Below are 13,666 nucleotides of genomic sequence, written 5' to 3' on the forward strand. Positions count from 1 at the left end.
ATAAGAGGATATTATGAAGCACTTCACCTAAAACAATTAGGATAAAGCAGGAAAATGAGATTGGAAAGTAGCCAGGAACGGTGTCCATCGCTTGGACCGGCAGTCATAAGAAAGAGTATTATGAGATGTCTACTGCAGAAGTGGGAGGCATGGGTGACCTAGCCTGGACTAACAGGATAAGGTGAGAAGTAAGGCAGGAATGGGGCATAAAGGGGAACTGTGGTTTTGAGAAGAAAGGGATAAGACAGAGATTTAATGGGAAGGAAATCCCAAGACCTTAAATGCATATGAAAAGGAATTCTCTCTACTGAGTGATGTTTAAGAGTTTCATGATAGCCGCGAGACCACTAGCAACTGAGTGATACAAAATAAACCTTTCTTTTATCTTAAATAGTGGGATTTGATTCTTCATATGGTTTTATGACTTCTGATAAGGAAGATTATGTTTTCATGTAATCATGTCATAAAGAATTGAAAATGTACAGGCTTTAAGAAGATGCTCAAAAACTGAAAACTAGAGTTCTAATAGATGTTTTGCAAGTAATATACTGCAACCCTATATCAGAGGGCTGGAGACAGCACATGAAAATAGCAAGGTTTGTGGACGTGAAGCTCAGGAAGCTTGTCTTCAGAGACACTAGCCAGTGACTGGTAACTAGGCACGTTCTTTAGCAGACTCAATATGAGTTTCAATAAATTTAAGAATTGAGAGCCTCAAGTTACAAAAGTATGTTCGGTAAAATTAAGTCCTTCGAGAACCAAGCCAAGTTGTGACGCACATAGTACTAAAAAGAATTTTTTCTTGCGGGAGGGGAGTACTGGTGGAGTGGGAGACGGTTGTTCAATTTGATAAAGCTAATCTTTACGGCTACATTGAAGGCTCTTAGAATGTACATAATTAAAGTTATGTTTAGAATCATTAAAACTATTTGCAAACTATACAATAACTGATATTCTATGTCTCAGGTTAAAAAAAATGGCTAAAATGAAAAACTTATTTAATTAAAACAAAACCAGAAATGAAACACTAAACCTCAGATAATTTCCAAATCAAAAATATTATCATAATCAGCTATGCCACATAAGTCCAAAACTGTTTTAAAGGAACACAGTTTAGTCATGGAAAGAGACCTACATCAAATTCCTGGAAAGAGGAGGAGGGCCTCTGCTCCAGACACTGAATTCCATGTTTGGAGAATGTTGGAAGAGTGATCGTTTCTTAGTGGTAAATGATACGAAGGCATCAGGTATTATAAAACAGGTCTTTATGATGGATGGCATTAAAATCTTGTTCTTTCATAATTTATTTTTAGCCCCTGTATGGGAAACTCCATTCTCCTGAATTTCAGGACCTATTCAAGAAATCAGAATTCCATCATGTGGTTGATTAGAAGGAAGCCGATATGTGGATGTGGAACTTATAACAGTGCTGGAAGAGCTTACAAACGTGGTCCAATGAGGCAATTCCAAGATTAGCACAAGGAGGAAGAAGCAGCTGTGATAGGATGAGAGGATTCCAGGGAGGAAACGGTATAACCGAAGCCAGAAGTCAGGCTGCCTGGTCCATGCTGGGACCTCAGAGGACAAATAACAATAGCTAGAGATGCTGCCTAAAGAAGAGAAAGGGTGACAATATCCCCTTTTCTCCCATCCTCCAACCCTCCTGTCTCCCATCAGTGATCTCTCTTGACAAAACCCAACCTTAAGCCAGTTGGCAATGGAGCCCGGGAAATACAGTTTTTTGAGGTCAGATCCTGTGATGGAGGAAAAGACAAAGGAAGGGTAAATGGACAATGACAGACATATCCTCCTCTCCAAAAATGTGTTTTTGTTGCTGCTTATATTCTGACCCTTCCCCAAATGTTTTTTAAACCAAAGTTTTGGTGACAGAGGCTTCACGTTAAGACAACTCAATATTGATATGCAGATAAAGTGAGAATTCTACTGGAAAATGGTGCCAGAACTCAAATAGGAACCATCAACTATCCTCATAAATGTCTTTCAATACTAAACGTGGAGAAAATCAAATAGTGCTCTGGTGGAAAAGTCTTGCTGAGGATTAGGGTTGAATGGAGAAGATGAATAGTACTTATGTTCTTCAGAATGTCTTCAGGCTTTTCCCTTCTGCTGTTTCTTGGGAGTTGGAGTGGATGTGTGAAAATGAGACTCTTCTAAAATGTTTCTAAAAAACCACCATTTTTTAAAAAGAATGAGCACTCACGATATGTCAGCCATGTAAGATAAGTTTGTAAACCTTAGCTCACTTAATATTCAGAATAAATTTGATGAAAAAGCATTCATAGCCCATTTTACAGATGGTAAAACTGAGTCTCAGAGCTGTAAGTGTCTTTGCCCAAGGTCTTACATCTGGTAAATGCTAAAGCCAGAGTACAAATCCAAGTCTCAAAGACTCTACAAAGTGTACATGCTCAACATTTAGCTTTAGTGCTAATGTATATGCAAAATATCAGTAAATTATTATTAGATAGAAGTGAATTTTTAAAAGTATATGTAACCTGTGTGAGCAGAGGTTTCATGCTTCTTTTTCATGCTTTACGACAGCCTCAGGTTCCTTATATTTTCACGAAGATTTTGCCTTTTTCAGTCACAGAGGTACGACTTTGTTGGAGGATCCTCAAATTTTATACTTAAGATTATATATAAAAATCATCTATTTCCCTTAGCAACTAGACCTATGTTGATAAGAGCCAACAGTCTTCTCCTTTGGATACATATTACCCATTTGAAAGCCTAGATGTGTAAATCAGTGGTAATATTTGAGTATATGTAGTTAGATTGAATCCACAGCTTCACTGAAAAAAAATTTCCTTTTTATTTAATACTTAATGAAGGCTAGTTTAGTATAGGTTCCATGGATATAGTAAAAGTAACTACTTGGCTAAAAACAATTTGGCTAAGGACGAGAAAAAAAATGAAGCATTATTTTCTTCATACATTGCATTTGTTGAAACAATGTTCTCCTGTACTTCAGGGAAACTAGTCTAAATATTATAAATTCTAAAGGTAAAACTGATATTTCCCAATGGTAGTCTTTCTTAAAGTAGTTCCTTTATTTTTGGTGATGGTCTCCAGCTGAATATATTACAAAATATTCTAGTGCTCCAAATGATATCCATACTAGGATATATAAAGGCAACTTCCTGTCTCTGTTAAAATTTCTTTTAGCAATCAAGTATTTGAAACGTCTGAAAAACTGATTCTTCTCTGGCTATTCAGTTTTTATTACCATCTTTCCTCCATTCTTTAACACGGTTTCAATTATACTTGTAACATTCTCCACTGTGACATATAATAGAAAAGCAATTGGCCTTTCACTTTGTCCTTCCCGCCTTTCTTACCATAGTTTTATGATCGCATAATAATTTTAGCTATTATTAACTTGTGTTTTGAATGTATAAACTGATATTTTGCTTACTCCTTCCCTGGGGTTTGTTCATCTATATTAAACATCTAAATACTTTTAAAACAAGCCTAATAAATCCTTAAAGAAATCAAATTGGAACCAATACAGACAAATCACTTGGAAAATTATGTAGGTGTGGTTCATGTCTAACCTACAGTCATTATGTTAAATCATGATGTCTGGGGCAGCTGGTTGAATTTATATATTAGACATAAATTTTCTAAGTGACACTTTTTCTAATACACTATGATTTTACTTTTCTGAACTTCAAGTCTTATTTCATTAGAATGACTCAAATAACTACACTAGAAACTCACAAAAATTTTAATCAAATTTAAGGTTTATGCAACATGTCACCTAAAAGATGTAAAAGCTCTATTGTTCTCATTTCTTTTTTGTTCCTGCTATTTAAAATCAAAAGACTTATACTTGATAGAAATGGAGAGTAAAGGACTGAATGTGAACATGTTAGAAATCCAAATATGAACAAAAATTTACTTTGTATTCTACTCAAGCGACTAGATCATTTCTTTATTAAACTATTGAGAGAGATTGATTTATTTCAGGATGTGAACAATCTTTCTGTGAATATAGACTGTAAAATAATTTATATATTTTCTCTTTGAGTTAATATTAATTCAGAGGTTAGATTACCTGTATTATTTTCCATGTAATACTTCTGCAAGTGATTGAAATTCACTATGAAAAGGCAGTATTGAAGGTGGGAAGCAGTATAATGTAGATGGAGTGGGAGCTGTGGGAAGCATGAAAATACGTGTGACAGGATGGTCATTACTGTTGTTGTTGTTATTTTACTTATTATTATCATTATGCTTTTTGTTTTTCCAACTGCCTTCTAAGGATGATGCTTTTCAGTGGAGGGCCCTTATTAAGCTAAGCACCTTCATATGTTTGGCTGTGCAATCCTGAAGCTCAGAATCAGAAGAGATACACTGGTCTGCAGAGTAAAGGGAAAAACGGGTGAAGAGAAAAAGCGAATGACCTACTTACTGCAAAATGTGACTGTTTCTTACGACTCCAAATTTGCTCTAAATTCTATTAAACTTCGAAAAAGCTTCTTAGGAGTGAATCTATTGCAGAAACTGCTGAGGGGGCTGACTTGTGTGTCTGGGCTGGATGTGGGCTATAAAGGCAGAGGGAGCCACAAAAACAGTATTCTCTAAAATGAGAAGAATCGTGCAAAATGCCATGGAATATCAAGGTTTTAAAAATCATATCTTATCTAGAGTCCCTCAAGGAAGAGGACCACAGATACGACCTTGGCACTTTCCAAGAGGTCTGGAACTTTATATTGTCAGCATGGCATTCTTTGTGCCTCCTGCATAGTAAGTAATCAATATGTGTATGTTAAATGAATATTCCTCCTTCAGCGCAAACTGTATCCCTATAGTAAGAAATTTCAAAAGTAACCAGTACCCATTTCTTCCTTTCCCTTCACTTCTTTTCTGTACCCACCAATCTTTGGCATATCTTCCCTTGCCTTCAGCATATAATGACAACATCACACCAAATTATCTGGATGAAAAATAAAAAGTTCAGTGAGCCATAGGTTTCATTATAAACCTAATGAAAATAATAAGAAATGCAGTGGTTCAAGAAACATAAAGTATTTATTGTTATTAATCAAGGATCAACATCGTTCTGTAGACAATGAAACCTATTTTTAATAATTTTCCAGTTCTCTGTCTCCTCTCCTGACGTCAATACTAAAAGGATCAGTCAGGCTGTTCAAAACAGTGGAGATTTAAAGCAGTGTAGAAGAAACCATGAAAAGGAAACCAAAATTCCACACCCGCCCACCTGTGTTTCAGCTGCAAAGCTTCCAAGAAGGAAATCAACAGAGAAAAAGAGGCCAACAGAGAGAGAGATGGAAAAAGAAGAAAGCTAGTCTATGGAGTTGTCCCTTGAATCAGAAACGGAATATCTCCCCGACTCTTTGTTAAAGAGCTGCTGCAAAATTATATTGTTCCCTGGTGCAGCTTCCTTCAATGAATCAGACTGCATAATCCGAAATGAAATGACCCTGGGAAAAATCTAGATTTAAAGATTTTATCATCTCACCAGAAAACCACTGACTATCAAGACTGAGCCATTGGTAACTTCCACAAAGATAAAGATTATTTTACACATTATCTCTGTCAAATCAGTGGACTTTCTAGTCCATTAGACCATACACCTCTTCAAAATGAATTATAATAAAATTTCCAAGGGAAAGAATATTAACAGTTCAGCAATGCAATTTCTTGGTCCAGATGGGAAACCACTTGAGCTTAAAATGTAATGAACAAGGAAAAAAGATGTAAAACTCTGTGTATTTTATTCAATTCATAGCCCAAATTTTCTGATGTGTGCTTCCTTAAAATGTTTCCAAGTCTAGGATTTGCTTAAATGGTATATTTTAGTAGAACTCTGTGGATGTCCATTAATCCACATGCAAATACACAGAGCAGTGTGAAGTTATTTCTTAAATCTTCTATGTGGGGACTTCCCTGATGGTGCAGTGGTTAAGAATCCGCCTGCCAGTGCAGGGGACACGGGTTCGATCCCTGGTCCGGGAAGATCCCACATGCCGTGGAGCAACTAAGCCCATGCGCCACAACTACTGAGCCTGTGTGCCACAACTACTGAAGCTCACATGCCTACAGCCTGTGCTCCACAACAAGAGAAGCCACCGCAATAGAAGCCCGCTCACCACAATGAAGAGTAGTCCCTGCTCGCCGCAACTAGAGAAAGCCCGCGTGCAGCAACAAAGACCCAACGCAGCCATTAATTAATTAATTAATTAATTAAGTTAAAAAAATAAAAATAAAAAAATCTTCTATGTGGAAGAAACAGAGGGTGCAGAGTGCCCTATCTGTCCTAAAGAACAAAGCCTCAACCTGTCAGTACAGCGGGTTATGTAGCTTGTCCTTCAAATTCTTCAAGGATGGTGATTTCACAAGCTCTTGCTCACTGATTCAATGTTCATTTTGCCTTGTTGTCTATAATTCTTTCCTTATACACTTTAAATGATCATACTTTAGATTGGGTTATTACCCTGAACCCACTCCTTAGGTGGCTGGTAGCCCAGAGGAATCTATTTTGTAGATTGATAACTTGTTTGTCCGTATCCATATCTAGTTTTTCCAAGTGAATGTTAACTTAAAAAAATTTTGGAGATAATGAGATAATTTTAATCCTACAGAAAGGTGCCAAAACAGTAGGGAAAGTTCCCATATATCCTTCACCCCAGTACCCTTTGTGCTAATATCTTATATGATTTTATGCCATTAGGAAAAACTAATAAATGAACCTTGGTACAAATATATTAACTACAGAATTTATTTTGATTTCACTAGTATCTCCACTAATGTTCTTCTTCTGTTCTATAGCATAATCCAGGATTCCACATTACATTTGGTTGATATGCTTCCATTCTGTGACAGAATTTTAGCCTTGTCTTTCACAGTCTTGATACATTTGATGATTACTGGGCGGTTATTTTGTAGAATGGCCCTCAATTTGGGTTGGCCTGTGTTGGTATAATCTTGATTATATTATACTTATGCTCAGGGCATCAGATCAGGGGTACATGATGTTGATATCTATAACTGGTGATGTTAACCTTGATTGTTTGGTTAAGGTGATTTCAGCCAGGATTCCCTACTATACAGTTACTATTTTTCCCTTGGTAATTACTCAATATTTGGGGGTGGATAATTTGAGACTGCAAATATTCTGTTTCTGCTTAAATTTTAGCCCACTACTCTTAGCATTCATCAGTGGACCTTGCCTGCAGCAATTATTATTGTGATGTTTTAATAGTGATTTTCTATTTCTCTCATTCTTTCCTTGTCATTAATTCCCATTCTTCTGTAAGAAAGCAGAATCTCTTCTTGTTTGTTTCTTTATTTATTTCAGTATGGACACTTTGTTTTATTCTTTGTTATAAACAAATATCACCATTATTAATATTTCTGCTAAAGTTGTTCTTTGTCTACTGGAAGCTCCATCAGGTTGGCCTCTGTGCCCTTTTGACATGCTTCCATCCTTTTATTCTTTCTTTCTTTCATTCCCTCCCCTCCCCTTCCCTCTCTTCCTTCCTCCCTTCATCTTTTCTTTTTGCACTGCCATACTTTCCGTCACTACAAGATGCTCCAGGCAGGCTTGTCTTATTTTCCCTACCCCCAATATGGAATCAACCAGTTCTCCAAGGAGCTCTGATTTCTTTTATTTAAAAATGTTATTTAAAAACCAAGATTTGGATGCTAGGTATAGCTCACTATTCCTGGGGTATTATTACTTCTAGTCCCTCTCAGTAGAGTTAGGATCATTATTATTATCATTAAGTCCAAACTATTAAAACAAATGCATGACTCCATATTGTTACCTCCAATTCCAGTCCAAAAACACAGAGACCATTTTAGCCTTCATCCCTTCCTTATGTAACTTTTTGGAGGAGGTCATCAAGAGGATGTGATTGACAGTTGACTCTTGAGCTGTACCTGGGCAATCGGAGGCTCCTTACCCCCTTCCCTGTCCTTGGAATGTATGCTCCACCCGCTAGGAGCCAGTCCAAGGATGCAGCTTTGAGAGAGTAAAGTGCTGTTGAGACCATCTGGAGAGTATATGTGACTGAACCCTGTTAAGTTCTCTACACAAACTTCGGGTGGCCGTGGAGATCCACTTTTCTTGTGGCCATCAAGAAGAAGCCTTGTATGTAAGCTCCCTTGCTTATTAAACTTGCCACCTACCAATCTGGAGTGGTCTGCCCTGTTCTTTGGTCTTTCCTTGTCCTCCATATAGAGGGGCCAGTTTCGAATTTCACGCAGGGACTCTCAAGGTTGTGAACTTCTTTCTCCAAAAGTGAGTAATCTGTTTTTATTATCAGCAATATATTTACTACTTGTTAAACCCTAGTAAACATATAAACTAGTTTCAGACTTGCTAGCCCATGCCTCTGTGAGAAACAAATTTACCAACTATAATATAGGAATATAGGATTTTCGGACAGTCCTTTTGGTCTTCAGCCTTATATTATCTAATCAAAATGCTCTTTTCCAAAGTGACTTCAGTCAGCTCCATTCTTCCCTATCCTTTTGAGTCTGGCTATGAATTCGTTTTTAATATAGTTAGGTTTATTTGTCAGAATCTGTTCATCTTTCTGCGCTGTACCTAAAAATTAACCTACACAGTTAGTTTTTTATTTGGGTAAAGTTCCTTCTTTGTAGCATAGGTTGTCTTCCCTGTTCCCTTTTCCAAGCTGTAATAAGTTCTTACCGGTGCCCGAGGGTGAGGTTGTCTGTTGCTCTTCTACCTGAAGAATCAGCTTTTTATTTCATAAGTGAAGAGTAAGGAGTTTTTTGCCTTTCCTGCATGACTGCTGTTGTCTTCCCCTACTTTTACACTACAATGCAAACTTTCGTAGATCTCTTGATATTTTCTGTGAGCGCACTATGAGGTCATGGAGGAGCCTAGAAGGTATGGCCTCCACCAAATTCTGAACGCACTGTTCAGTCAGCCCACTTTTAGCCTCTATCAAATATTAGATGGTATATATTCCAGATAAATATGTGCAAGGGCTTGTCTCTCCTCAGATGTTGGTCTAGTTGTTTGCCGCCTCAGCTCTCTGATGGGATCAAAAAGAGTTGTGAATTTGAAGTTAATCTGGCTCTTATACTCATTGTAAAGTTGGGAGTGATGCTGTTCTAGCTTATTACACCCTAGGGCAGAACTGCTCCTTTTATTAAATAATCACACATTAATATACTTCTAATCAATTTTTCTTTAATTAGAAAAATCATTTCCATTTACTTTGAAATTTAAAACGTACATATTGACATTTGGAAAAAAAGGGAAAGAAAAACAGCTTCAGAAGTTAAATCTCAGTAATTCTGCCCAGGTGGGAGAAAAGAATCAATTTATTTTGGCTTAATCTGGGTTTAACTGTCATTTAAGTGTAAGGCAGAGTGAGGGGAATACTTGCAATGGTAGAACTGGAGCTGAGAATGAGATGGGGCGATTTTAGAATGAGGGTGAGAGGCTGCAGCTCTGTCATATGAGACCATGACTGAATTCCCAATAGCTTCTCAGTCATGACTATATTGTCCTTAGTAACATGTAATGGCCAGGGATAGGTAAGAAATTTTATTATTCCCAAGTATCCTCTCTTTTTTCTTTAGGGGAGTAAACATTTTCCAGACCATGTGTTCATGTATTTTTTTTCAAGGAACATTTGTTTTCTATCTAATGGCATGCACTATATTTAGGGTTGGGAAAACGTAGTGAATAGAACTTCCTAAAGCAGCTCAGAGAATAGAATGAAGGGGAATAGACATGTCAGCTATGTGATAAATGATATAATAGAGTTGTACACAAGATTTAATGCGGGCAGAGGAGTGACATATTATAATGGTGAAGAGAGTGGATGCTGGAGTTCGGCTCAGTAGGTTTCATTTTGGTCCTATCACTTACTAATTATATGCCCTGGAGCAAGTTAATGAACCTCCTCTGTCTCCTCCCCTTAATATGAGAATAATAGTAGTGTCACCTGATAGAGATTTATGAACACTCAATGTGTTAATATTGGATTGAGCCATATGAAATTGTCAAGAATCACCTTGTTTTGATCTACAAAAATGGCAATTTCGTATGGTTGAACCTCATGCCTTTAAGTGCTCAGCACAATGCTAAAAGGTTGTGTAGCATTTTTAACTGTGCCCTCCCCTCCGGAAAAAAAAATATATATATATATATATTTAAGTTCTAACCCATGGTACCTGTGGATGAGACCTTATTTGGAAATAGGGTCTTTGCAGATATAATCAAGTTAAGATGAGGTCATACTGGATTAGCATCAGCCCTAAATTAAATGACTGGTGTCTCTACAATAAGAAAAAGGAGAGGGAGACGTGGATGCAGAGACACAGAGGAGGCACACAGGGAGTAAGGCTATGTGAAAAACGGAGGCAGAGATTGAAGTGATGCATCTGTAAACCTAGGAACATCAAGGACTGCCAGCAACCACCGAAAGCTACAAGGAAGCAGGAAATGATTTTTCTCTAGAGCTTTTAGAGGAAGTATGACGCTGCTAACACCTAATTCAAACTCCCAGACTCCAGAAGTGTGAGAGAATAAACTTCTGTTGTTTTAAGCCATCAAGTTTATGGTAATTTATTGCATAGCCTTAGGAAACTAATACAGGTAGCAATTGCTCAGTAAATGTTATCTATAGTTCATCATTGAAACACAGAGGGGAAATGATTCATTTTGTCAGAGGAAGAGTTGCTAAAGACTTTATTGGTCATCATTCAAAAAGAAGAGGGAAAGGTCATTCCAGATGAGGAAATGTCATAAACAAATGTATCAAGAAATATATGTCTACTTCTACACAAATATTATTGGAAGGTGCAAGAGGATTACAGAAAGGTGATTTTATTTTATTTTTCTATTAGTCATCAATTTTATACACATCAATGTATACATGTCAATCCCAAACGCCCAATTCATCACACCACCCCCAACCCCCGAGAAAGGTGATTTTAGACACGAATGGTCTTTGATGGTCTTCTTATGCTATGCTAGAAATATAGTTTCTGTGCTATGGACAATAAAGTTTCAGAGCCATTTTTAAATATAAGAGTTATGTGATCTAACCAATATTTTATAAATAGAACTCTGGCAGCAGTGTGTGCTCTTGATGAGGGAGGGGAAGACTTCAGAAGGCTATTGAAATTGTCATGGCTTAGGATTGTACAGTCCCAGAAGGAGAACAGGCAAAGAAGAAGATAAAAAAAACTATTTCAGGTGTAGAATTTATATAATGACAGGCTATTTGGAGTGACTTAGAGGAATAAAACTATGATTATTTCCAGATTTCTGGTTTAGGATATGCATAGATTGAAGGAACATTTACAAAGAGATGGAATTTAAAAGAAAGAATTTCTTTAGTGAGAACAATTAGAGAAAAATTGAAGTTGAGGAAAATATCCAGGTGAAAATTGTCTATAGCGTTTGGACATGTGGATCTGAATATTTGGGGAGAGGTTTTTATTGGAGTTACAAACTTTAGAGTTATTAGGTTTTAGATAGAAGTTGAAGAATTGACAGTAAATGCGCTGATCCACGATTGTGCAGAAGGAAAAAAGAAGACAGTTGAGCGGAAAAAGAGGGAAACTATCATGAGGACTGAAAAGTAGGAATAAAAAAATTATAGCCTAAGGATGGGAAGATAATGGAATGCTAAAACCCAAAAAAGAAATTTCAAGGGGAGGATTACGTGAAATTCTATAAAGTGGTTGCATCAGTCAGGATAGGCTGAATTATGCAGTGGTAACAAACAAATCCCAACTCTTTATGGCTTAACACAGCAAAAACTTTTCTTCTTCATGTACAACATACACCACTGGGAGGATAGAGCTTATTAAAGTCCTTTGTGGACTAGGCTTATGAAGGCTCCAGCTTGACACATGCTTGATCACCAAAACGAGGGAAAGGGAACATGGTGAATTGGCTTTCAAAACTTCCACATATAGTGACACTCACATTTCATTGACCAAGTCACACCTCAGTATCTAACATGGCAATGCCAAACCAAGAGGATGGCAAAGAACAATTTTACGATGTGCCAAGAAGAAGAAACACAACAGTTTTGTAAAAGTCCTAAAGAAGGGGACTTGAGGAGGGGAAAAAAAGATTTGGAAGAGTTACTCTAGGAAGTCAGAAGCATTGGTGATGGGATACAAACAAATGAATTGCTCAATGAGACTGAAGGGTGCCATGAGATGGGGAACATCCATTTCTAGTGTACCAGGGCAATAATGTTTTATGGGATTCTCTCTACCATTTTCAGTGGCTCTGTCAGAGGAAGAAATGAAACAGGAAGTTGGCTTGACACAGGTTTGTAATTGATCCAGAAGGTCAGTCAGTGAGGGAAGTATGTCTGCCTGTGAGAGAATAGGTGACAGAATTGACCACAAGTTCTAGTGTGGCTGGAGAAGGAAATAAGGATATGATGGGACAGATAAACTTGAAAAATAGGGAGAAACCAAGGAAATAGAAATCATCATGGCAGTTGTGTGGATGTTAAGAGGTTGTGAAAGATCAAGAAAGAGGCAAAATTTTTATACTTTTGGTAGTTTGAGAGGTGGGCTATTGACGTGCTCTGCCAGAGGCACATGAAAGAATTCAAAATTAAATTAAAGGAATTAAAGGAAATAAAAAACTATGTGGCTAGTTTCCTAAGATTTCTTGACTCTACTTGAGAATCTCCCCTTTCTCAGACCTTGGATTTAGTGTCCTTTTAGGGTTGTGTAGTCAACTGTACCATTAGACTTTAGTGAAAATCAATCTACCTCAATGAGCAGAGTCCAGGCATTGGAACAAAAGCCATTTGAGTTTGCATCTTGCTCTAACATTTATTACTGAATTAGCTTGAACAAGTTAGCTTACCACTCCGACCTCTTGTATAAAACCTCTTGTATTTTTCATGTATAAGTGCTGATCCAGTCAACAAACATATATTAATTATTCATTTAATAATGTGTATTTATAGATTGTCTACCGTGTGCCAGGCATTCAACTTAGCCTGGAATATAGCAAGCTTGCAAATATAACAACTTTGCCTTTATCACTGAAGGCCTAGCTAAAAACTGAATCTTTGGGTCTCTGATCATATCCAGTGTGGCAAATAGTCCTTTTTTTTGCTTGAAGAATCCCTATTACTTTTAGGCAGCTATGACCCCAGACTCAAAAGCTCAAATATGATTGATCTCAATCAATATTGTCAATTTAGTTTCCTTTTGTCAGTTTTTGATCCAAAGACGAGTACGTGGTCCAATTAGATGTAATAGGTATCAGCTAGAGGGCTTCTAGGAAAAAAATTTCCTGATTAAAAGAAAAAGCCAACACGAAATGGGCTTCTTTTTTCCTCCCATCCCCTTTCTTCAGCTGAGGTTCTGTCATGTGAGAATATGTTGCTAGAGCTACCTCAGTTATTTTGAAACCATGAGGGAAAAGCTAAAGTAGGTACTAGCTGACCTTTTTTATATTATTGAGTGGTTGGACTAAACATGTACATCCAGATTTCACGCAATGTGAAACAATTAAGTGCTTTTGGTATTTACATCATTTCAAGTTAGAAATTCTGACACACAGTCAAACACATGTGAAAGGATTCACTCAGAATGAATAAGCGCTTCCTCTGTATTCCTTCAGTGTCTTATAATTTATTTAGCTACTTCT

This window comes from Eschrichtius robustus, chromosome 17 (assembly GCF_028021215.1).
Source record: "Eschrichtius robustus isolate mEscRob2 chromosome 17, mEscRob2.pri, whole genome shotgun sequence".
NCBI classification, from domain to species: Eukaryota; Metazoa; Chordata; class Mammalia; order Artiodactyla; family Eschrichtiidae; genus Eschrichtius; species Eschrichtius robustus.